Source organism: Petaurus breviceps, unplaced genomic scaffold (genome assembly GCF_028583685.1).
Source record: "Petaurus breviceps papuanus isolate PSGF00001 unplaced genomic scaffold, PetGlider_PUasm1.0 558, whole genome shotgun sequence".
NCBI lineage: Eukaryota > Metazoa > Chordata > Mammalia > Diprotodontia > Petauridae > Petaurus > Petaurus breviceps.
The window spans coordinates 1,120,658-1,142,850 of record NW_027186376.1 but is presented as its reverse complement, the minus strand read 5'-3'; the positions used below and the strand labels follow the sequence as shown (position 1 = coordinate 1,142,850).

Sequence of the window (22,193 nt, the reverse complement as noted above, 5' to 3'; positions counted from 1 at the left end):
CCCCTCCCCAAACCGCCCCCTCCCCGGCCGGCAGGAGGCGCGAGCCTGGGCCTCCCGGCACGGGCCTCCCCTACTGCACTGGCGCGAGCTCGCCGCCCCCCGCCCCCGACCCGACCCCCTAGCCCGCCCCCGCGGCACGCCCCCGCTGCCACCGCCCCTTAGCACTCCGGGATCCGAGCTGGGCCGCTCCAGGCTCCGGGGCCTAGGCGGCGGCGGCAGGGTCGAGGGTGGCCCCCGCTCACTCACCGCTGAGCCGGCGGCGGCGCGCTGGGCTGAGTCCCCGCCGGCCTAGGAGACGGCGTGGGAGACGCGGCCCGAGGGGGCGGGGGCGACTCCCTCCCGCTTCACCTCCGCGAGCGCCGCGGACCCAGAAACTCAAAACAAAATAAACAAACTTTCCCCCTCCGCCTCCCTCCCCCCGCCCCGGCCACAACACAAACAGCCGGGGGCCCGCCTCCTCGGGCAAGCCATTGGCCACGCGACGCCACCACCCTCTTCCCACTGGTCCGGCGCGACTGCCCGTCAAGCCCTCGACCCGCCCCTTCGCTCCTCGCCGCCGTCACCGCCTCTCATTGGCTGGGACTGTCCCGTTGAACGATCTGAGATTGGCTGGCACGCCTGCGCCAATCACGGGGCCACGCCCCCAACCCCACAGAGGCCGCTTTTTCGGTCGCGTACTGAGGTGAAGGGGAAACTAGAACATGATGGCGGCCGGACCCGTTCTGTCGCAGCCACCACGGGGAGGGGTGGGGGAGGGTTGTGGCGGCTTGAAGGCCCGTTCTCGCGCTGTGCCCTCACCAGCACCCTTCTCTTCATTCGGCACCGTCTAATTAACCGAATCCACCTATGCCCGTTTCCTTATTTACCGCTCTGAAAAGATATGGGGGGGAGTAGTGGGGGATAGGTTGGCCATCGTTGGTCGGGGCAGTTGTCACTCTCCGAGTGCCCCTCAAAGCCATTGGTGGGAAATAAAGACGTTCCGCCCATCAACAAAAGCAAGCGCTATTGGTCGTGACTTTACGTGCGTGTTCTTTCCCAATACCCTATTGGGCAGGAGGTGTGTCAATCACGACTTAAGTCCTTGCTCTTGGTGGCCCAGGGGTCTCCGCCTTATCCTCAGGGTTTTGTCCATTTATCGATCGAGGGGCCGCACTTTCCCTTCCCCGCTTTGGTTTCCCCATTTGTCAGATGACCTCTAAGGCCCTTCCTAGCTTGGGAACCCGTAGGGTGGCTTGGAGTTGAGAGGACTTGGGTTCAGATACGGGACTGCGCAGTTCGCTCTACCTCCCTGATCCCCGCTCTCCTCATCAGTAAAGGCACGGCTGAGCCCCAGACCCTCCCCCCCCCCCCCCCCCCCCCCCCCCCCCCGCCTCCGGGCCTAGTCTCTTACCCCGGGTCACGTGAGCCCCAATGTCACGTGCTCCGTAGATGTCAGTTGCGGTAGTCCGGGCTCGGATCTCAGCCTGGCACGGGCAGGGGCCCAGGAAGAAGCCGTCCCTCCCCGGGGGGCCGTTCTGGGGCAGACCTCAGGATCCGGGGTCTGGAGCTGGACGGACTCGAGGCCACCGAGGGCCTAAGCCCGCTTCCCAGATCTGGAAAACTGGGGACCACAGAAATGGGAGGGGGAGGTCAGGAGGGACCGCCCTGGCCAACGCCCTCGGAATCCGCGTCTGTAAAATGGGGACAGAAGCCCTGCCCTACGGGGTAGCCATGAGACTCCCAGGAGAGGCGAGCCCGGGCACGGCCGGGGTTGGAAGGGCCCCTTGGTGAGAGGCTCGCTACCCTCCGGGAGAGCCCGCAGCGGGTGGCCAGGGCGCTGCCAGCCCCTGGGGTCTGGATCTCCCCACCGGGGAGGCACGGGCACCACAGGGCGCCAGCCCCCGGGCTCTAGCCCTCCGGCCCTCTTTGTGGACCCCAGGGACTGTGAGGGGTCTCTGAGGTCTGCACCTTGGAGTCAGAGGACCTGAACTCCTGGCTCCGCTCGCCACTTTCTGGGGCTTTGGCCAAGCTCTTGCCCATCTCCAGGCCCCAGTGTCTCTATCTGTAAAGTGGGAGCCCTCCGAGGCCCCTTCTAGATCTGAGACTGAGTCTGCGAGGCCGTCTCTCCTCTCAGTGGTCTCCGTTCTCACGCTCACCAGGAGCCAGCTTTCTCATCTCTTGGCTGCCTCTCCAAGGCACATTCTCTGACCCTCAGGGCCAGGAGGAGGGCTGGCCACGCTTCTCAGACTGTCTTCCTCCTCCAGACCTTGCCCTGCCCTGTGTCCTCTCGCCTTTCCAGTCCACTGAGTCTGTCACCCAGGAGCCTCCAGATCTCTCTCCCTGCTCCCCAGTAAGTCCAGCACCTTACTCCCTGACTTCAACCCATCTCCTGCCCCCACTCAGGTCAGGCAGAACAAGCTTAATCTCCACATGACGGCCCTTCACAAATCTGAAGACAGCTATGGACCTTTATAGGGCAGCTAGGCAGCGGCTCAGTGGATGGAGTACCAGCCCTGGAATCCAGAAGACCTGAGTTCAAATCCAACCTCACACAATTGCTGTCTTTACCTGCTTGTCTTAGTTTCCTCATGTGTAAAATGAACTGGAAAAGGAGAAGGGAATGGCAAACCACTCCTATATCTTTGCTAAGAAAATCCCAAATGAGGCCATGAAGACCCCAGGATCCTAGGCTTGGAGCTGGATGGACCCCCAAAGGAATCTTAGGGTCTAAACCCCACTTCCTAGATCAGGAAAATTGGGGACCACAAAACTGGACCCTGGGGAGGTCTGTCAGAGGGGGAGTCAGGAGGACACAGCCCTGAGCAAGCCGCCTCATCTCATTCAGCCTTGGTTTCCATGTCTGTAAAATGAGAATAAAAGCACTTTCCTTACAGGGTAGTTGTGAAAATCAAATGAGATTAAAAAAACCAAACTGAAAAACAACAACATAGACCCCCATGGCATAGACCCCTGAAAGAAGAGAAGAGTGAAAGGAATTCCTACAGGACACTGGATTGGTCATGCTGGTGTCTTACCAGACACTGTCCCTAATCCCCTTCTTGGCATTCGGAGAAGTCTGCCTACCCAGGGCTGGGAAAGATGTCATTATAATAAATTCCATTGTGTTGTTACAAAGAAGCTAGCCAGGGAGAGGAGAGAGAAGGAAATAGAAGAGTCCATATGGACCAACCTTTCCATTGGAGAGATGAGAAGACAGAGTTCCAGGGAGGGGCGGACCAGGACCTCTGAGTTTGTGCCGTACCCAAGCGTTTGTAAAGCACTTTCTTTACACCAGACTGTGGGGTGATAGAATGTAAGCTTTTTGAGGGCAGAGGCTGGGGATATTTTGGAGGAGGGCTGTATCCCTAGCTCCTAGCTTGGCTGAATGGCACACAGGAAGCATTTACCAAATGCTCTTTGAATGAATGAATGAAGCACCCCATTTTACAGATGAGAAAACTGATCTGCCGAGCTGTACACAGACGACAAACATGGCAGGACCAGAATTCTGTCCTCAAATTCTGATTCAGAGTCCCAACACAAATTCAGCTATGTCAGGCAGGGAGGTGGTTTTCCTAGGCTTTTAAAACAGAATAGTCCTTTCTCCCCTCTCCCTTTTCTCTTCCCCTTCGTTCCCCTCTTCCCTTTCCCAAAGTCTTTCTCCTAGCTATATCATATTCTTGAGAGGGTCAGAACACAGTCAGCAGGAATACAGAAGAAAGAGATAACAAGCAGATAGCTCGGCAGGTGAATTATTTATAGAATGCTAATGAAGCATCACTAGGTCCTAGAAAACTGTCTGGGCATTCCCTAGTGCTACACAAGTGTGTCCTGATGGCCAGTTGCCAAGAGTCTGCTGTTCCATAGATGTGTTTGGATGAACGGGGCTGCCCCATGCTCGGTAGTGAGCCCCCAGTGAGGAAGCCAGCCAGAGTGATCTGCATGGTCCTGGGCAATAACTTCCAAAGGATGGATTGCAGCCTATGTTATTACACTTTGGGTAATTAACATTTCACCAACCAAGAGCCCCCACCCAGCTATAGCTTCACCAGGCTCCCTGCCCTGTTCCACACTGTTGGGTAATCTAATGCCTCAGGTGCTCTCTTAATAAAATGACAGCAGTCACCAGTTAGTGATGCTCAGGGCCTTTCAACAGAGGAAGACCAAGCATTTTACAAACATCAATTAAGAGTTAGGTGGCAAGCATCCCCAGACACCAGCTGACAACTGGCTGGCAGACTGAAGACTGACAGGCAGGATGTTTTTGTGGCTCATAGGATCTCAAAGCTGGAAGGAAACCTCCTTTGGTATAACCTTTGTCTGCCCAGGAAATCTGCCCCCTCCCCCACCCCACCCCAGCACAGCACTGGCTTCAGGAGGCATCTAGCTGAGGCTTGCTATGTCCTCCCTTCTCAGCTCTGCCTCTTTAAGCCACAGAAGCCATCAGCACCTTGCAGAGGAGGAAACACTGAGGCTCACCCAGGTTAAGTGACTTGCCCAGAGTCACGCAATCAGTATGAGTCAAAGGCAGGACTGGAAACCAGGTTTCTGAGGTTGAGCCGCCATCCACTTTGATGTGCTGTCTGTCTCTCTTGATATAGACAGAGCTATGTCTACATAGCTACATCTCCACATATCATCTATACACAGATATAGGTGGTATTTCAATAATATTTACTTATTGCGTCCCCTCAGTAAAACGTAAGTGCCTGAAATGCAGAGACCATTTTCATTTTTGTCCCTGTGTTCCTAGGACCTAGCAAAGCATCTTGTCCGTAGCTAGTGTTTCCTATCCATTTCCTGAATTCAAGTGATTTAGGTCATCACCTCTAGAGTCAGTTTATTGGCTTTCTGGGCAACTAGAACTAAGAAAGTTTTTCTTTATATTCAGCAGAAATCGGCCTCCCTGTCACTTCCATTCACTGCTCCTACTTCCTGTGTTTGAGATGACAGAATGAATTTTGGAGGTCACTAGTTCAGGGCCTTCATTTTACAGGTGAAGTGTGGAGGCCCAAAGGGAAGTGTCTCACAAGGTCACACAGAGAGTAAATAGCAGAGGCAGGATTCGAACTCAGCCTCTTCCTCCCAACCCCACTGCCCCATCTAAGCCTCAGAGTCTTCCTCTTTAAAATCAGGGTGCTGAAATGGCGAGTGGTATGTCCTTGATCCTTCTGGAGGTTTGGTCTGGTGAAGCCCAGGACCCCTTCTCAGAATTCTGTTTTTAAAAGCATTAAAAAATATATGTAGGAGTAAAAAGGAAACCAATTATGGGAAACTACAATCATTATGATGTATGGGGCTTTTTAAAGTTCAGAAGTCCCAGGTTAATAACCTCTGGATTAGTTGAGCTCTAAAGACCCTGGCAGCTTTCAATCTGTGATCCTCTCATTTGGAGACAGATGCTCCCACAGAGCAGCACATTCAGCTTCCCCCAGGGGCCATCTGGGATTGGTCCAAGTGGGGCCACCCCTCATCTAAACCCCATTCGAAAACCTGGCCTCCAGAGGATTTTCCAACCCTGTTTTTAAAAGGTTACTTGTCCTAAAAGATTCATCCACTTGGAAAAGTGATACGCCTGCCCCCTAAAGGACAGGGAAAACATAGTTCTCATTTGAAAAGTTTTTTAAACGGAGTTTTTAATGTCATTTGTAGCAGAGTGGCATAGAGAAAAGAGTAATGAATTTGGAGTTGGAGTTCAAATTCCACCTCTGCCTCTTCCTAGATGGGAGGCTTCAGGAAAGTTTTTTACTCTCCCAAGGCCTCATCAGCCTCATTGATAAAATGAAAGGGGTCAAGTGCCCCTCTGACTCTAAATTGGTGATGCTAAGGGTGGAGAGACAGAGGCCTTGCAAGGGTTGCAAAGGAGAAGTGCAGGAAGAGGAGATGGGCTTAGGGCACAGAGGTGAGCAATTCTGAGCTCTCCCTCCCTGTGGGTAGTAGGACTTGCAACAGGGATCTTCTCAGAAGTCTGTGGGACCACAGCTTGAATTGGAAACTGATTGTTCACCTGGAAAGAGGTAAATAGTTGGTGATTTCAAGAGGGGAGAAGAGATTGTGGATCCAGGAGGGACAAAATGCCATGAAATGCTTTCCTAGCAAAGCTGCGTGGAACAGGAATCAATGATAAGATGCTTCAGTATCAGGACAAATGGGTGATCTCACCATATGAAGACACCTTTTAGATCAGAGCTTCTTGGTGCTATTTCAACCAGTTACATCCTCATCCAGGTCCTTTCATAAATCAGTGGTAGCGGTTCTGTCCAAGGTTCTGAAGGAAGTCTTCCTCTCCTCTCAACATTTTTCAGTATCAATTAATCAATCAATAAACATGTAATAAGCACTTACTATATTCCAGCTCTGTGCTAAGTGATCAAGGTAGGTGAAAGAGAGAATATGGACCTAAGTAAGCACAAGGCACATTTGGGAGTGTGGGGCAAGATGGCCACTAGGAACTTGGGAAAAGCTTTGTGTGTCAGGTACCCCTGCCAGAGCAGCATTTGGGCCATCTCCAGAGCTTGAGAGGGCCCAGTGTACTGGGACAAGAATTCTCTTTCCAACCTACCTGACAAGGGGTTGTCACCCAGTTTTGGCCCAAAGACCTTCACAGGTGGAGAAGCCCATCATTGTATCTACCGAGGATGCTCATCCCTGTTTGGGTGCAGTCCATCAAAGTATATTCATTTTGCTCCTATCTTTTTCTTAAATCAGGGCCGTTGTTCTTCTGTGGTCCTTCAGCACCTTTCCCAGTCTCATTACCTTTCAAAAGTCACTCACAGGAGCTCAGCAAACATGTCCCTTGGTGCTTTCAGTATCTAAGTATATATAAATTCATCTGAGCCTAGGAGATTGAATTCATTAAATCCCTGTCAATAAACTGAGTCTCTGTCTATATACTGAGTGCCAGCACCCTGTTATTAATTTTTTGTTGTGTCTTTTCTAGCCCTAAGGAGTGGCGGACTTCGAGCTGAGAGGGACTCTGTCATCTTGTACAGCACCCCCATTTTACAGATGAAGAAATTAAGACTCAAAGAGGTGAGTAATTTGCCCAAGGTCACCAAGATAGTAAATAGCAGAGCCAGGGTTTGAACCTAGGCCCTTTGAGTTTAGATGCAATGATCTTTCCCCTGTACCATGCAACCTCTATCATTCTCTTGAACAGAGAAAACAGAAGCAGAATTAAGCTAGAGCTTCCCTCCTGGCTTTCTTGGAGCCATTTTCCCAGAAGGGCTAAAACCAACCCCCCCCACAGAGCCCTTGGTTGCTCTTATCTTCCTTTAGCAACCTCAACTCCTTCTCAACATCAACACATGACACTATTTTTGCCTTAGCATCTTACCACACCCTCCTATCCCTTCCCCTTAAGCCTTGTTTGACTTCCATCTTCCACATTTAAAAAATCTCAGTTGGACAGTGAGGTCCTTGTATATCCACTCCAGTCTCTTTAATCAAGGAAAATCAATTTTCCTTCCCCGTCATTCTCTGGGCATTTAGATTTCATTATTGAGATTTTCTCATCTCTTCTAGGATAACTGTATTTCCTGCAGAATTTCAGCCCATAAGATGTTACATGTTGCTTCCCCGAAATCTTTGAAATGGACTCTCCTCAAACTTAGAATGCAGGTCAGACTATTTCCATTTTCCCTCTTTTCTCTATCATATATTCTAAGTGCAGCGGTCATTTGCCCCCAGGGTTCCCCTCCTGTCCACTCCATACCAACAAGCTCCTTCCTGACAATGAGAATCAGATCCAGAATAGAATTTCTTGCCAGTTCCCTCACCTTTTGAAGGGATGATGTTATCCTTAAGGCAAACCAAGAAAATTTTCATTTCTATGCTTTTGGCAAAGAGAGAACTCCCCTGAATGTTTAGTTAATTAAAATCCCCTTCCTCCTGCCTCTGGACCAGCCTTGTGCAGTTTTCCCAACTCATCTGTTTCCTCTTTCGTTCTGGGTAGTCTGTGGTATAGCCATACAACAACATTGCTTGTTTCTGCTTGTTCTCCACCCTGTTGCCCTGGATTCCTTTTATGGATATATCTGTATTTTTACTATACAGCTCCTCTCCATTTCCTGCCCTCTTTTATCTATCATGTTTCTTCTGAGTAAAGCGCATCTTTCCTGTGCCATATTCTAGTCATGAATTTCATCCCCCAGCTCTCAATGATACCCATGAGAGGGGAATGTACTGCCAAGTGTTTAACAATCAGCTTTCTGGGAAAATGTGCTTGGGACACACCTTTACATTTAATTTGTAGTATTAACATTTTCTCAATCTTAAATCTCCAGTCAACAGAACAGGAAGCCAAGCTCTGATTTGTCTCATTGGCAGACCTCTGAGATATGAACGCTCACACTGAAAACTTAACAGCCAGTTCTGCCTGTTTGTTAGGTTCTCAATCCATCTTGCTGGTAGACACACAGAGAGGAAGTGTGGCATAGGGGCTAGAGGGCTTTACTTGGAGTAGGGGAAGACCTGAATTTGAATCCTACCTCAGACAATTACTCTGAGCAAGTCACTTCAACTTTTTCTTAGCCTTAGTCTCTTATTCTGTGAAATGGAAATAATCCTGGTGCCTTATGAGTGACCTGCCATCCATTGTCTCTACTCTCTCTGTGGTATATAGCTCATATAAAGGTAGTTTTCTCCCTCCCCTTTCCTTTTCAGTCTAAAGTCTTCTTGGTTCTGTGTACAAAGACTTCAGGTAAATGCATTCTTACCAGACCTCCTTAGGTGTGCTCCATCCCTGGCCAGGAGCTGTTAATCCTCATTGTAGAATAACAGGGATCAATGAAAAAGGATCAGTTAATTTATCTTCTTCTCTCACTTTAAATTGTTTTTGTATGCTTCTTGAGGGGAAGAGTTTAAACTCTTTTTGTTCTAATTTTGTGCAACTTTTAGGAAAAAATAGTAAATCTAGTAAACTAATCTAGTAAATCTAGTAAGCTTTCATTCTGATTTTAGAGACCTGGATTATCATTCGAATTTTAGATAATGTTATTCTAAATGGTTTGTGTTTAGCCCTAGGTCTTAACCAATAACGACTGTTTTATGTTTTACCCAAAAGGTTGGGAGCCATACCAAACAAAGGGTTTCCTTTCCTTCCCTTAAAATGATTCTGCAATCTCTGTCACTGGTCTGGTCAGAGTCAGGGCAGGGGGAAGTTCCTGGGAGTGAGTCTGTGGTTACTCTGGAACCTATGACTAAGTGACTAGCTGGACCTTGTCCAGCCCAGATTTCCATGACATGGAGAACTCAGGTGTCCTGGGTCATGAGTTACCCTTCATAATTTACATGAAGTTCTCTCTCCCAGAGCTCCTGAAGGCGGGAACTTCCTTGCAGTGGGAGCAGACCTCACATACTCCTGACCGGGGTCATGGTTAGGGTGTTCTGGTGTGGCCAGGGCAGTAACCCATGTGAAAAGAAGGAAGGGGCCAGTCTGAGGACTGGAGAATAGTGAACAATAGGCCAGGATTTCTTATCAGTCCTCAAAAGAAAACATTTTAAATGAGGTCTGCCTTCAGGTGGGAGCAGAGTGCTCCTCCTTTCGCTTGTGGAGACCCCTTCCCCCTACACACACCACATTGCACAGAGGACAGTCTCACCTTAGGTATGGGTAGTGTTTGGGATGAAAAACCTCATCCAAAGTGTAATCAAGAACACGGAGATCTCTTGGGATAGGAACAGGAATTTATTCTCTTCCCTGGGTGAAGAGGGCGGTCTTCCCTATGACTGATCATGAGGAAGAGAGGCATGTGACAAGAGGCAGAACAAGAATTTATACCCTAATGTAATCAGACCCCTTCCCCGGCTGTACTTCCCACTGGCTGAGAAGTGGGCTCAAGTCTCCGTGGGAAAATCTTCCCCAATGGTAAACAACAGAGAAGCCCGCCACTATGGCTTACAAAGAACAAGGATGCTGACTGACTGCAAGGGAAAGGGGGGGAAGGGTCCCAAAGCAGTGGGGAGGAGTGGGCTCGGGCTGTGCCTGACCCCCGCTGGCTGGGAGGCGGGACATCTGAAAGCCTCCTGAGAGGGCTTGCTGTTGATTAACAGCAGAAGAAGGGGTGGGGGAAGGGAGAGGGAAGATCTGAGAAGTTTTCACTTTCCCCCAGACAGTAGCAACCTGCAGGCTCCAGAAGAAGAGGCCCAGAGAGAGAACCCAGGGGCTGCTGGGCAGGCCTCATCACCGGCTGTGGGAGGTAAGTGTCGCCAGAGGAAGAAAGGGTTTCCTAGTCAACCAGGTCCATGCCCTGAGGCAAAGCCCTGTTTACTTCATGCTAGTTACAGCTTGGGGGGGGGGGAAATCCACGTTCAGGATGGGGGAGCAAGGTCCCTGAGGACTCCAGTCCTGCCCAGGTGTCAGGGATGCCAAGGGATAGCCCTGCCCGGAGCTGCCATATTGGGGCTGACCTTGTGCTCTCCCAAGCAGGGCTGATTATCTAGGATACCCTTACAAGCACTTAATAGGCTGTTTAGTAGCATCTCCTGCCCACGAAACTCCGCATGACACACACTTTGCCTCTTCTTCCTCGTTCTTTTTTTCTGAGTCAGCAAGTCCTGGAAAGCTGGTGAATCTGACACCTACAAGGGCCACTTATTAAATGCCAAACAAGACTGGGGCTGAGGGACGTGCAGGCACTAATGGGACAGGCCCTCCTCTTAAGGACCATGTGTCCAAACAGGCATTGAATCTTCCCCTGACACCTGCTAGCTACAGGCCGAAATCTGACATCAGTTAGCCAATCAGTTAATTAGCAAGCATTCATCAAATGCCTACTGTAGTCTTTGCTAATCAGCGGGGATTCAGAGACAAAAGGGAACCAGTCTCTGCCCTCAAAGGGCTTACACTGTGTGAGACAGATAAACAGCCCCCAGGAGGGCTGCTGGCACTGGTTCACTCTTGATCTGGTCAGACAGCTTCAGAGGGGTTAATAATCTTATTATATTCTAGTCAAGTCTTCTCAAAGGGGTTGCTGATAAGGGGAACAAAATCCCTACAGCATCACCTTTCTCTCAGGGGCCAGCCAGCTACTTCTACATCTCAGGGGGGTCAATGGAGACAGGCACAGCTTGTGCACTCCCCTAAATCCCCTCAAGCCTCGATGGGGTCAGTTGAGGCAAAAACAGATTACTCCCAAGCCTTGAGGGGGGGGCAATGTATAGCATTTGTGCATTCAGCCCTAGGGTTTCCCATTCACTGACCAGTGACCACCTGCTTTATAGGGCAACAGACAATGAAAGCATATTGCCAGCAATGGCCTCACAGTCACCCCTGTCTCTGCACATTCACAGTGCATGGTTACAATTTAAGCACAAATGTTTAGATTATTTATCATTATGTAATGCTGCACAAGCGTGGTAGAGATGTTTTGAACCATAATCATGAGAACTCATATCTAATACTTGGGAACAAGGGATTGTTTGGCTATGGATCCTGGGAAACTGAACTCTAGGAAATAATAACAAAAATCCACTTCACACACACTAAAATCCACCTTACCCATTCTTTCTGGGGAGACAACTGATACATATGCATTTTAAAAATATACAAAATAAATACAGGATAATTTTGGGAGGGAGGGCCCAGAAAAGACTTCATGTTGAAGGTAGGGCTTGAGCCTACTGAGAACTGGAAACTCAGAAAGAACCCATGCCTTGGGGAAGAACTGAACCAAGTATGGTATAGGAATGCAATGGAATATTATCATATTGCAGCAAATGGTGAAATAGGTAGTTTCAGGGAAACTTGGGAAGAACTGTATGAATCGATTAAATGGAGCAGAACCAGGAAAATGGTTTATACAGAAATAGTATTATAAATAAAACAGTTTGAAAGACTTGAGAACTCTGATCAATGCATTGATCAGTTATGATTCCAGAGGACTGATGATAATGCTTGTTACCAAGCTCTCGAGAAACAGGTGATGGACTCATGATGGAGAGTGTCAGCCAGGTCACACTAGAGCCAGACAGAGCAGGCTTGAGATGGGAGAGTCAGGAGTCCAACAGAAACTTAATTTCAAAGTTTCATCTTAAAGGCTTGCAAGCAAAGAGAGGCCGAGACACATGTATCGAGCCCCGCCTCTGGTGGCGGGGACCCAAGGCAGTGTGGGGAGATCTCAGTGCTTATACCAATGGTTGTGTATTGAGCTGTAGCCCTGACAAGGAGGGGGCACAGCCACAGTGTGACAAGTTTGATTCTTAGCAGGGCTTCATGACCAGAATTCATCTGAGCTTGCCTTGTGCATACACAACCCGGTGCAGCAGCAACCACACTGGCATATGCAGGAGATAGGGCAGGTTCTTAGATCTGTTTCTAAAGGAAAGGCAGCCTTTGAGGGGGTTAACAGTCCCACTTTTAATGACATTCACTAGTTCGGGGGAAAAGTCAGCCCCCTGAACTTCAGAGAAAATACAAGCAGAGAAATAAAGACCAACAGACAGGACTCTGACTGCCTGAATCAACCACACACTTCACACACCTCCCTGGATGGAGAGAGCCTTTATATCTGAGCAGTCTGGGAGCTCTCAACATACAGCCACTCAGAATCTGGACCAGGGAGCCACAAGATCCTCCTCACAGGCCAGCCCCCAAAGCAAAACACCAACTTAGAGTGTGTATACACTTCTCAGAGCCAGAAGGCACCACAACCCTCGGGACTCAGTGCCTAATTAGAAATTAGCAAAAGGTGTGAAAGCCTTCCTGCAAGCAAGCCTCTTTCCCCTAAGCAAGATTCCCATAATGGGCTCCCAGTGAGGCCTATTAATGGACAGAGAAGATCTTAAATCCAATTAACTTTACCCCTGGTCAAAGCAATACAGTAATTATGTGACTGCTAGAGGGTGAGATCTTCCAGAGGGGAGCACAAAGGCTTGTGGTCATGCCAAGCTCAGGGCACAGCCTGCTTGCTGGGCCTTGTGGGAAAACAGCACCTCTCCTAATATCTTGGCGAGAGTAAGGCACACCTTTTTGGATTCAGCCAACGAGGGGACTTGTTTTGCTTGATCATGCATCTCTGTTATGAGGGTTTTGTTCCTTTTTCAAACGGGATAGGAGAGTAGCAGGGCAAAAGGAGGGATAGGGGAAAGAGAGAAAGAGAAGAGGGAGAAGGGAGAAAGGGAGGAAAAGAAAAGAAAGAAAAGATTAAGTTCATTAAGGGACTTAAAAAACTGCATATAATAGGAGAAAGGACAGAAGGAAGTACCAGAATGCACTACAACTTTGAAAGCTACAGGTTGGACTTCTTATATACTTTAAAAGAAAAACCAGCTGCTCATAGGAGAGAGTTAGAGTTTTAAGTACAAATCCATTTCTCTCCTGTATGGAAATGCCCATTTTCTTTGGTGTTATATTAAGATTGGACTGATAAAACAATGTGATACTTGACCTGAATCTTGAAGGAAATTAGAATTCCCAGGTGGGCTTCCCCATCCTGAGTGTCCTCTTCTTCCCTTTCCATGCATCCAAAGCCTACATTTTCCCCGCAGTTCATCTCCTGTTCCTCCTCCCTGATAAAGGCTTCCCCCAACCAACCCCACTAACCAACAGTCTTTCCTTTATTGTAAATTCCTTCAACATGTAAGGGATAATTTGCAGTGAAGTTCCCCATTCTGAAAAGTCAAATCTAGAGTGGCTTCAGTACCCACTAGGCCTAAGTTTAGAAGTCACCTGACTTTACAGAAGTCTGGGACTTAGAGCAATGGAGACCCTCCCCAGGCCACCTCAGCACAAGATATGCCAAATAAGGGTAAAACTGCCTTCCTGGCCTTGCATTGGACACCCTCATGTTTCCGTGTCCTTTGTCTCCAACATAGATTCCCGAGTTTAGGTAGTGGGCCGACCTCCCTGCCAATGAGAGTGAAGGCCAGTGGGGGGGTTGGGTTTTTGCATTAGAAGGTTATATAACCGTGGGCTTTCGTCTACCTGCTGCTCTCTCCCTGGCAGACGCCATTTGGGCACCAAGGGCAGGGTCCTTTCTCATGAGAAAGAATAAAGCCCTTTTCAGACTCTGACTCTGAACTCTTTCATCTCACACAGACATTTATTTAAAGTCATCCTCAAGCAAGTAATTTCCTCACTTGCTTATAGTGTCTTATCTATGCTCAGAGTATTTTTAAAAAATGCTTTGTATCTCCCTAGCACTTACTGTAGTGCTTTGTATACAATAGGTATTTAATGAATGTTGTGGTTGTTGCATTTTATATTACCTTAGAATTCTCCAGTCTTTCATTTGTTTATAAGTATATACTGTAAATCCAAGTCACACACAAAAATAGTTTGTCTCCAGATGGCATCTTCATCTCCCTAATTAGACTGTAATCCCTTCAGTAACAAATTACTGATGTTTACATGGTATTTGATGGTTTAGAAGCACTTTCATTGGCTCAGAGATTTAAAGGAGGAAGGGATGTCCAAGGCCATCTAGAGACCAGACCCTTAATTTACAAGTGAGGAAACAGGCCTACAGAGAGGCAAAGTGGTTTACCCAGGTTTCAGAGCTGGGATTGAAACCAGATTCTCACACTCACTTCCCAATGTCCCAGCCACTCTCTTCACAATAAATTAGGGCATTTAAGTAACAAGTTGCATGAGATAAAGAATGATATGTGGGGGGCGGGGGGTAGACAGAGATCTTCTGGTTTACGTCCCAGGGAAAGAAAACCCTGCTCTCTTCGGGCTTGGTGAGCCCACACCTGAATTATTGCCACATTTTAGGAAGGACAAGTTGGAGGGTTCCCAGATCACAGTAACCCAAAATGTGAGGGGACTGGTGGAGAGATAGAAGGAAATCCCAGGGGACATGACACCCTCTTGATGAGGGATGGCTATTAGGTTCAGCAGAGACTCTGATCTTATCATAAGACAAGAGCCTTTGATTCATTCTGGAAAGAATTCAGCTCAGGCTGACTTGGAGTCAGAGTTGAAAAAGTTTATTATACGCCTTACAGCGGGCAAGGATCCTTAGGGGACCTGCAACCTTAAAGGGGTAGAATTAAGGTTTATATAGAGTAATCCATAGTAGAACCCATGCCAATTATGCTAACTAGGTGATTAAGGGTGGGATTAGGGAGGAGTTAAGGTGGGGACAGTGTAATGTAACTGCCAGGCATATTGCCCATGATTCACTGGGAAAAAGCCCAAAGTGGGGCTAGCTAGAGGTGTGGTTTTAGGCTCGAAACGTCACTTAGTCAGCTAGTGGTCAAGGGCTGATGGAGAAGTGCCCAGTCTGCCACCCATCAATGTCATGCTTGACAGGATTGATGTTTGGGAACCAAGGTTAGGGAAAGATAATTGCTTAAGGACTTAACCTAGAAAGGGGGGGATTGAAGGATTCATGGGGGCAATGAGACCCTATGCAAGGGGGAGATAATAGTTGCCTAAGCTGGAATGTTTATAGATACTTTTGTGAAGGATTGATAGGTATAGCTTCTTAGTGTTTCAAGGCTGAGATAAACAATTCCTGAGTTGTTTCTGAGCAGAGTTAATGCTTTGAAGCTAGGCAGAGTGCAGGTAGGGGGAAGGGGCAGAGTTAATGTTCTGTGACTGGGGGGGGGTGTGATTTTACAGACTGGTTTTACAAATTGATGTGACAGATATAGATACCAAGCCCCCCAAGCTTATGGCATGGAGATCAGACTTGTTTGGATTTTGACCGAGGTCAGAACCGAGAGTAGGGATGGAGCAAGATTTAAGCTCTGTGTAAGAGCCTAGCAGCCTCCCATCCATTAGCCGGTCCGTGCCCTGGGGGCACACAGTAGGCACATAATAAATCCACGCTGGTTGGTTGATTGATTTATTGCCCTGGAGGAGCTCAGGTGGGGGGTTTAAACCACGAGGCCTCTAAGGCCCCGAGTCTGAGTCTGTGATCCTCCTTAGAGGGGGCAGTCAGCATTGGCCTTCCTTCCCAAAGCAAGAGAAAGGGGAAAACAGAAATGTGCGTTTGTAGTTGGCCACAGGGTGTCGCTCTTACCCCACGGTGTTTTAAACCACGGGTAGAGATGGCAAGAGGAAGACATAGCTGGGATAGAAAGACTGGGAACCTCAGACATGCCAGAGGCCGTTGGGTCACAGATTCAGAACTGGCAGGGACCTGGAAGTCGATCTAGTCCAACCCACCACTTCACGGAGGTTCCCTTGTGCCACACAGCCTTTCTTATCTCACTGGGCACCCCACACTGGATGGATGAGGAAACCGAGAGGAGTCTTTTTTTTTTTAAGCAATTGGGGTTAAGTGACTTGCTCAAGGTTACACAGCCAGTTTTTTCTGGGTGTGGTGCTGAGTATCTGAGCCTGGATTCGATCCCAGGTCATCCTGATTCTGGGGCCGGTGCTCTTACTCACTGCGCCACCTGGCCGTCCCCAGAGAAGTCTTTTTTAAGGATGAGCAGGGGAGGGCTATGCCTTGAAAAGTAACATGACCCAGTACAGAGCTTTCTGATGCCTCTGAAAAGGAAATGCTCCCACACCATCCCTCCATCATCCCTCAGGCTCAGGCAGACGCCCTCACCTCCTGCCTAAGTCAGAAGTTCGAGGCCTCTTCTCCTTTATCCCACACCCTAGGCCCCACTTCTTGTGCTCTCCTCAAACATGCCAGTTTCAGAGGAAGAAGCAGCCCTTCCTGCCCACCCCACCAACCCCTGCATTGTGTCCTTGCTGCCATGTCAGACCTTGCCCCCTCAGTCACCTCCTTTCTCCTGTTTTCAGTCTTTCCTAGTCTGTCAGCTCCTTCCTTGTTGCTTACGAGCATGTTCTCGTTGCCTTTGTCCTTTTAAAATAAAACAAAACCAAAAACCCAACCCACCTGGTCCTTTTGTCCCCTCAAGTTATTGTCCCATATCTCTCCTTCCCTCACTTTTCAACCGTTCTGATCCGACTGAAATATCTCTATCCCAGGCTGGTAGCTGATCAATACACCTTTACTAAGGACCTGTTGTGTGCCAGGCAGGGGCAGCTAGATGGCTCGCTCAGTGGATAGAGTGTGGGCCTGGAACCAGGAAGACCTGAGTTCAAATGTGACCTGAGACACTTACTAGCTATGTGACCTTGGGCAAGTCACTTAACTTCTGTTTGCCTAGGAGGTAGCTAGGTGGTTCAGTGGATAGAGCACAGGCCCTGGTCAGGAAAACCCAAGTTCAAATCTGGCCTTAGACACTTACTAGCTGTGTGTGTGTATAAGTCATTTAATCTCTGTTTGCCTTAATCCGCTGGTGAAGAAAATGGCAGACTTAATCCAGTATCCTTGCCAAGAAGACACTGTGGACTACACCATCCAGGATGAGTCAGATAGGACTGAACAACAGATGTACCAAGCCCTGTGCTAAGGGCTGGGCAATGACAGTTCCTGCTCATAATCTAATAGGGGACACAATGTGTATGTAATGATGGGCAGATGAGCCATATAAAGGATAAATAGGAAATAATTCACAGAGGAAAGGCTCTAGAATGAAGAGGGATTGGAAAGGACTTCTGTAGAAGGTGGGAGTTTGGCTGGAACCCGCAGGAAGCCAGAGAAGTCAGGAGGGGGAGGTCCGGAAGGAGAGCCTTCCAGGCCTGGAGAGCAGCCAGGGAAAGTGCCCAGAGTCAGGAGAGGGAGGGGCTTGTCCAAAGCACAGCCAGGAGGCCTGGGTGCTGGATCAGGGAGCTGTAAGACTGGAGGGGCTGGAAGGGAAGGTCATGGAGGACTTGGAAAAGCACTGAGGGTTCTCTGTTTGCTCCTGGAGGCGACCAGTGCTGTCACACCTCCCCTTGAGGGGAGTTTTCCCCCATTCCTCCCTTGGTTTCTCTGCAGTTTTTGTTACCTTTACAGGACATTCTCTCCTCCCTTGAAGTCTCTGACACCCCTCTCCTGGTTTCATCATGCCTCTCACCCTCCAAGCATGGATCCTCTCTCTCTTGGATCTGATCCATTGTGTTCAATGGCCATCTCTGCTCAGATGACTCCTAAACGTACTAATCTAGCCTTGATATTTCTGCTGATCTCAGTCCTGCACTGCCAGCTGCCTGTGGAATACATTCTCCCTGATATCCCACTGGCATCTCAACTCACCTGCCCCAAACAGAACTTGCTCTCTTCCCCCCACACCCAATACCGCCTTTCATCCAGCCTCCATTTTGGGTGAGGGTCCTGCCATCTTTCCAAGTCTGTGTTATCTCTCATATTCGTCCCCTTTTCTCCATTCACAACACAGGCCCCTCAGTCACCTCCTTGCCTTGGACTGTTGCAGTAGTTTCCTAATTGGACATCCCACTTCCAGTCTCTCCCCTCTCCCGGCCACACTCCAAACAGCCGTTGCTGTAATCTTCCTCAGGTGCAGGCGTGACTTGGTTTTTCTCATGCTCTGAAACCCTCCAGAAAACTAGGATGAAAGCACAGACTCCTCATCCTGGTGTCTGGGGCTCAGCACAGTCTGGCTACTGCCTGCATGTCCAGCCTTTTCTCATCTCTCTCTCTGTTCTTTTGCTTTCTGGTTATCCCAGAATTTGGTGTCTCATCTCCTTCTTCCGTGTGTTTGCACAAGCCATCTACCGTGCCATTCCTTTTTTGTTTTGTTTTGTTTAAATCTCTGGCTCTCTCTCTGAGTCCTTGACTTCCCTCAGAGTTCAGTTTCGATGTCACCTCCACCATCCTAATATCATCAGTGACCCATGAGAATTGAATTGAATTTGTTGAAAATAATGTTAGTCACAAACCTTCCCATACACTAAGCTACCTCTCCACAGTCTTCTCTAAATATGCAGGCTTATGACCCTGGACTCTTTTATTTCACCCAGAGCATCATTTCAAAGACCTTCTATGACCAAAACCAGTAGCTATGCTTTAAGCTGGATCTAGGGCCATTACATGCTATTGTTATCATTCTATCAGATAATGTCCCAAAATCCAATCATGAGTGGGGGGGGGGAGGGAAGGAGGGGAAAGAGAAATCAATGTGTTACAATGACTCACACCTCTGTAGAAAATGAGATTTAAATTTAGAGCTAAGAGGGATCACAGAGCACATCTGGTCCACCCACCCCACTTTACAGATGAGTAAACCGAGGCCCAGAGACTTTCAATAACTTATCCAAGATCATACAGGTAATAAACATCAGAGACTGGATTCGCACCCCGGTTTTCTGGGTCCAAATCTTCCCATTCTACCATGCTCCCTGTCTGCTACTAGAATGCACTGTCTCAGATTCCACTTTCTTTACTGGATCATTCTAACTACCCCTCTTCCACCCCTTTTACAGAGTAAGACCTGAGCAATTTTCCTGAAGATGAATGAAGTAGCTTAGTACAATCTGGACTGAAAGTGATAAGTCTAGCAGAAAGAAGAAAATGATGGAATTTTCAAAGAATATCTCAGCAGACAAATTCAGGCTCAGTTGAACAGGATAATCAGCCTGGCAAGACAAATTACTGCTTCAGGTGTCAGCATGGCTAGGGCTAGATGACCTGAGAAAAGCTGTTCCTATTCTAAGAGCCTCGGATTCTGTCACAGATCAAAGATCCCGCATAATAGCCACAAACCACAGCATCTGCAGAACTTCAGAAGGCTGCAATGGGACCTGTGCAAGCCCACTCAGGTCCCAGCTTTGACCTTACCCAGACTAGGTTCAGTCCTAGGAAAACGTAACCTCTAAAAAGAAGGGTCAGTATGTGTACAAAAATATTGATAGTAGTAGTTTTCTGGTGGCAAAGAATTAGAAACTGAGGGGATGCCCATCAACTGGGGAATGGCTGAACGAGTTGTGATGGGATACTATTGTGCTGTAAGCAATGGGGAACTCGATGATCTTGGGAAAACCTGGAAAGACTTGCATGAACTGATGCAAAGTGAAATGTGCAGAACCAGGAGAGCATTGTATACAGTAACAGCAATATTGTAAGAGGGTCAGCTGCAAGTGACTTAACTATTCCCAGCAATACAATGATCTAAGACAGCTCTGAAGGACTTACCATGATGGTGTCTGAATATAGATTGAAGCACACTTTTTAAAAACTTTCTTTACTTTTCTTGGGTTTTTATTTTGGTCTCTGTTTTCTTTTACAACACGACTAATATAGAAATATGTTTTACATGTATAATGTATATCAAATTGCTTGTCTTCTCAGTGAGGGAGGTGGGAAAGGAAGGAGAATTTGGAAATCAATCTTAAACACAAATGTTGAAAATTGTTTTTATATGTAATTGGGGGAAAATGAGATACTAAATAAAAATAAAATGGATCTACAAAAAAACGAAAAGAGGGGTCAGGCTTTTTCCCTTCGTTATCTTTGGCTCTTCTTGCCCCACCCTCTGCCCTCCATCCCATCCCTGAGGAAAATAGTTTGCAGCTTAGGGATGACATGCCAAAAAAAGAGATTGCAGGGGCTTCCTAGAGAGGTACACAATGTGCCAGGTTGATCAGACATGGGACACCTATTTATTTCCTCCATACATAATTCATTTTAGAGGAAGTGGGTGGATAGGAACTTGCTGAAATTCTGGTTGCACATGCATGCACTCAAGTTTCTGAAGCCCTTGTCCCATCACCCATAGAGGCGTACTCTAATGGGACCACCCTCCTAAACTCAGATAATAGGAATCAGCATCATGAGATAGGCGATTGTTCATTTTGACTTGGTCTTTTCTAGGATATTATGGACAAAGTGCCTGACTCTTATCAAGCTGGTCTCTGCCCTGAGGCAAGTCATGGTCAGTTCTTGGAGGTTCAGAGCCTTCCATAAAGGGGAGATACAGTAGAGTGTGGAGACGGCTGAATTTGGAGTCAGAGGACCTGGCTTCAGAAGCTAGCTCTGCCACTCACCACCTGTATGGCCTCGAGCAAGCAAGTCCCTTCTGTGATCTGGGCTTCTAAGGGGCTGGATTAGGCCACCTATAGGATCCTTCCCGGTTCTGAGTCTGTGAATCTGTGATCTGGTCTTAGCAAGGGTGGGGAGCTCTTTCTCACCAATTTCAGTGAGTGGGAGAATAGGGAAAAAGCCTCTTCTGGGAGATGGCTGTCAGCAGAGACTAAAGGGAGGCAGGGGTTGCAAGAGCCAGAAGTGATGTGGGAAAGCATTCCTGGCATGCGGGCCAAATAGTGCAAAGCCATGGAAGTGGGAGATGAAGGTTGCAAAAAGAAAACACCTAGGAATGGAAAGTGTGCACGTGAGAGGAAGTCACCAGGAAAGGTTCCTTTGAGAAGGCATCTGTGACTTTGGGTTCTCACAATGTCCCTGCCTGTGGGGAAGGAAGATCACCACAGGACCAGAGATTTAGAGCTGGCCAGTGTGTGCTGTGAGTTGTCCCTGACGCCATGACAAGTCACAAAGCATTTCTTCATAAGTTGTCACTTCTAATTTTCATTTTGAGTTAGCCGTTACTGGAGAGCAGTGTAGTGTAGTAGCAGGGAAATCTGCTCCTGGAGTCAGAAGACCTGTATTCTCTCCTGGACCCAGCTACTCATTAGCTGGCAGACCTCAGACAAGTCATTTCTGGGCCTCAGTTTCCTCCTGTGTAAAATGGGGACAAGCTCCCTATCTCTCAGAGTCACGGGGATGAGATAACCCACATAAAGGACTCTGTCAACTTTAATGTGTTTTATATGTGTGTAATAGTAGCAGTGGTAGTACATTTTAAAGCTGAATCCCAAACTATTTAAACAAATGTCAGCAATGAAAAACGGGGAATGGATACCAGAAAGCGTCCTGACAGGGACTGCGGTCACTGCATACAGAAGCTGCCTGCCCTAAAGCTAACGGCACAACAGGGAGGCCAGCCGAGCCCAGGAAGTGCTCCACCTTCTGATGCCCGGCATCCTGCCCCTGCGCGGTTCTGATTCCCTTCTCTTGGGTCTCTCTGGCGTGAAAGCTTTCTGCGTCTCCTGCTGCTCTTGCCTTGTTCTTCTTGTCTCCCCTCCGATCGGGAGTTCCTCGAGGGCAGGGACCGGCTTGGGCCTTTCTTTGTATCCCCAGAGCTTGGCACAGGACCTGGCACCCAGTAGGTGCTTGCTGTGTATTTACTGACTTATTGATTGATGCTTGAAGATGAATGAATAAACGTATAGCACTTATTCAGTGCCTTCCCACTTGAAAAATACTTATTCTATCCTCATGACAGTCCTAGGAAGTGGGTACTATTTTCGCCCCACAGATGAGGAAACTGAGGCAGGCAGAAGTTTAATGAATTGCCCAGGGTCATACAAGAAGTGTCTGAGGCCAGATTTGAACTCAGGTCTTCCTGAC

At 48.2% G+C, this 22,193-nt stretch overlaps 2 protein-coding genes across 6 annotated transcripts in view; both read right to left on the bottom strand.

Annotated features, from left to right (window-relative positions):
- Window positions 1-2,938, bottom strand: part of TNRC6B (trinucleotide repeat containing adaptor 6B) — a 230,321-nt gene extending 227,383 nt beyond the window's left edge. For 4 of the 5 annotated variants that reach the window (XM_069102858.1, XM_069102857.1, XM_069102863.1 and 1 more), the window contains exon 1: window positions 247-438. The gene's annotated coding sequence lies outside the window, so the exon portion shown is untranslated. Of the gene's footprint in view, window positions 1-246; window positions 439-1,390 lie in introns of those variants that run through there. The other variant, XM_069102859.1, reaches the window with a different exon arrangement.
- ADSL (adenylosuccinate lyase) overlaps window positions 1-22,193 on the bottom strand; it is a 300,844-nt gene that overhangs the window by 259,584 nt on the left and 19,067 nt on the right. The gene's annotated exons all lie outside the window — the stretch shown is intronic.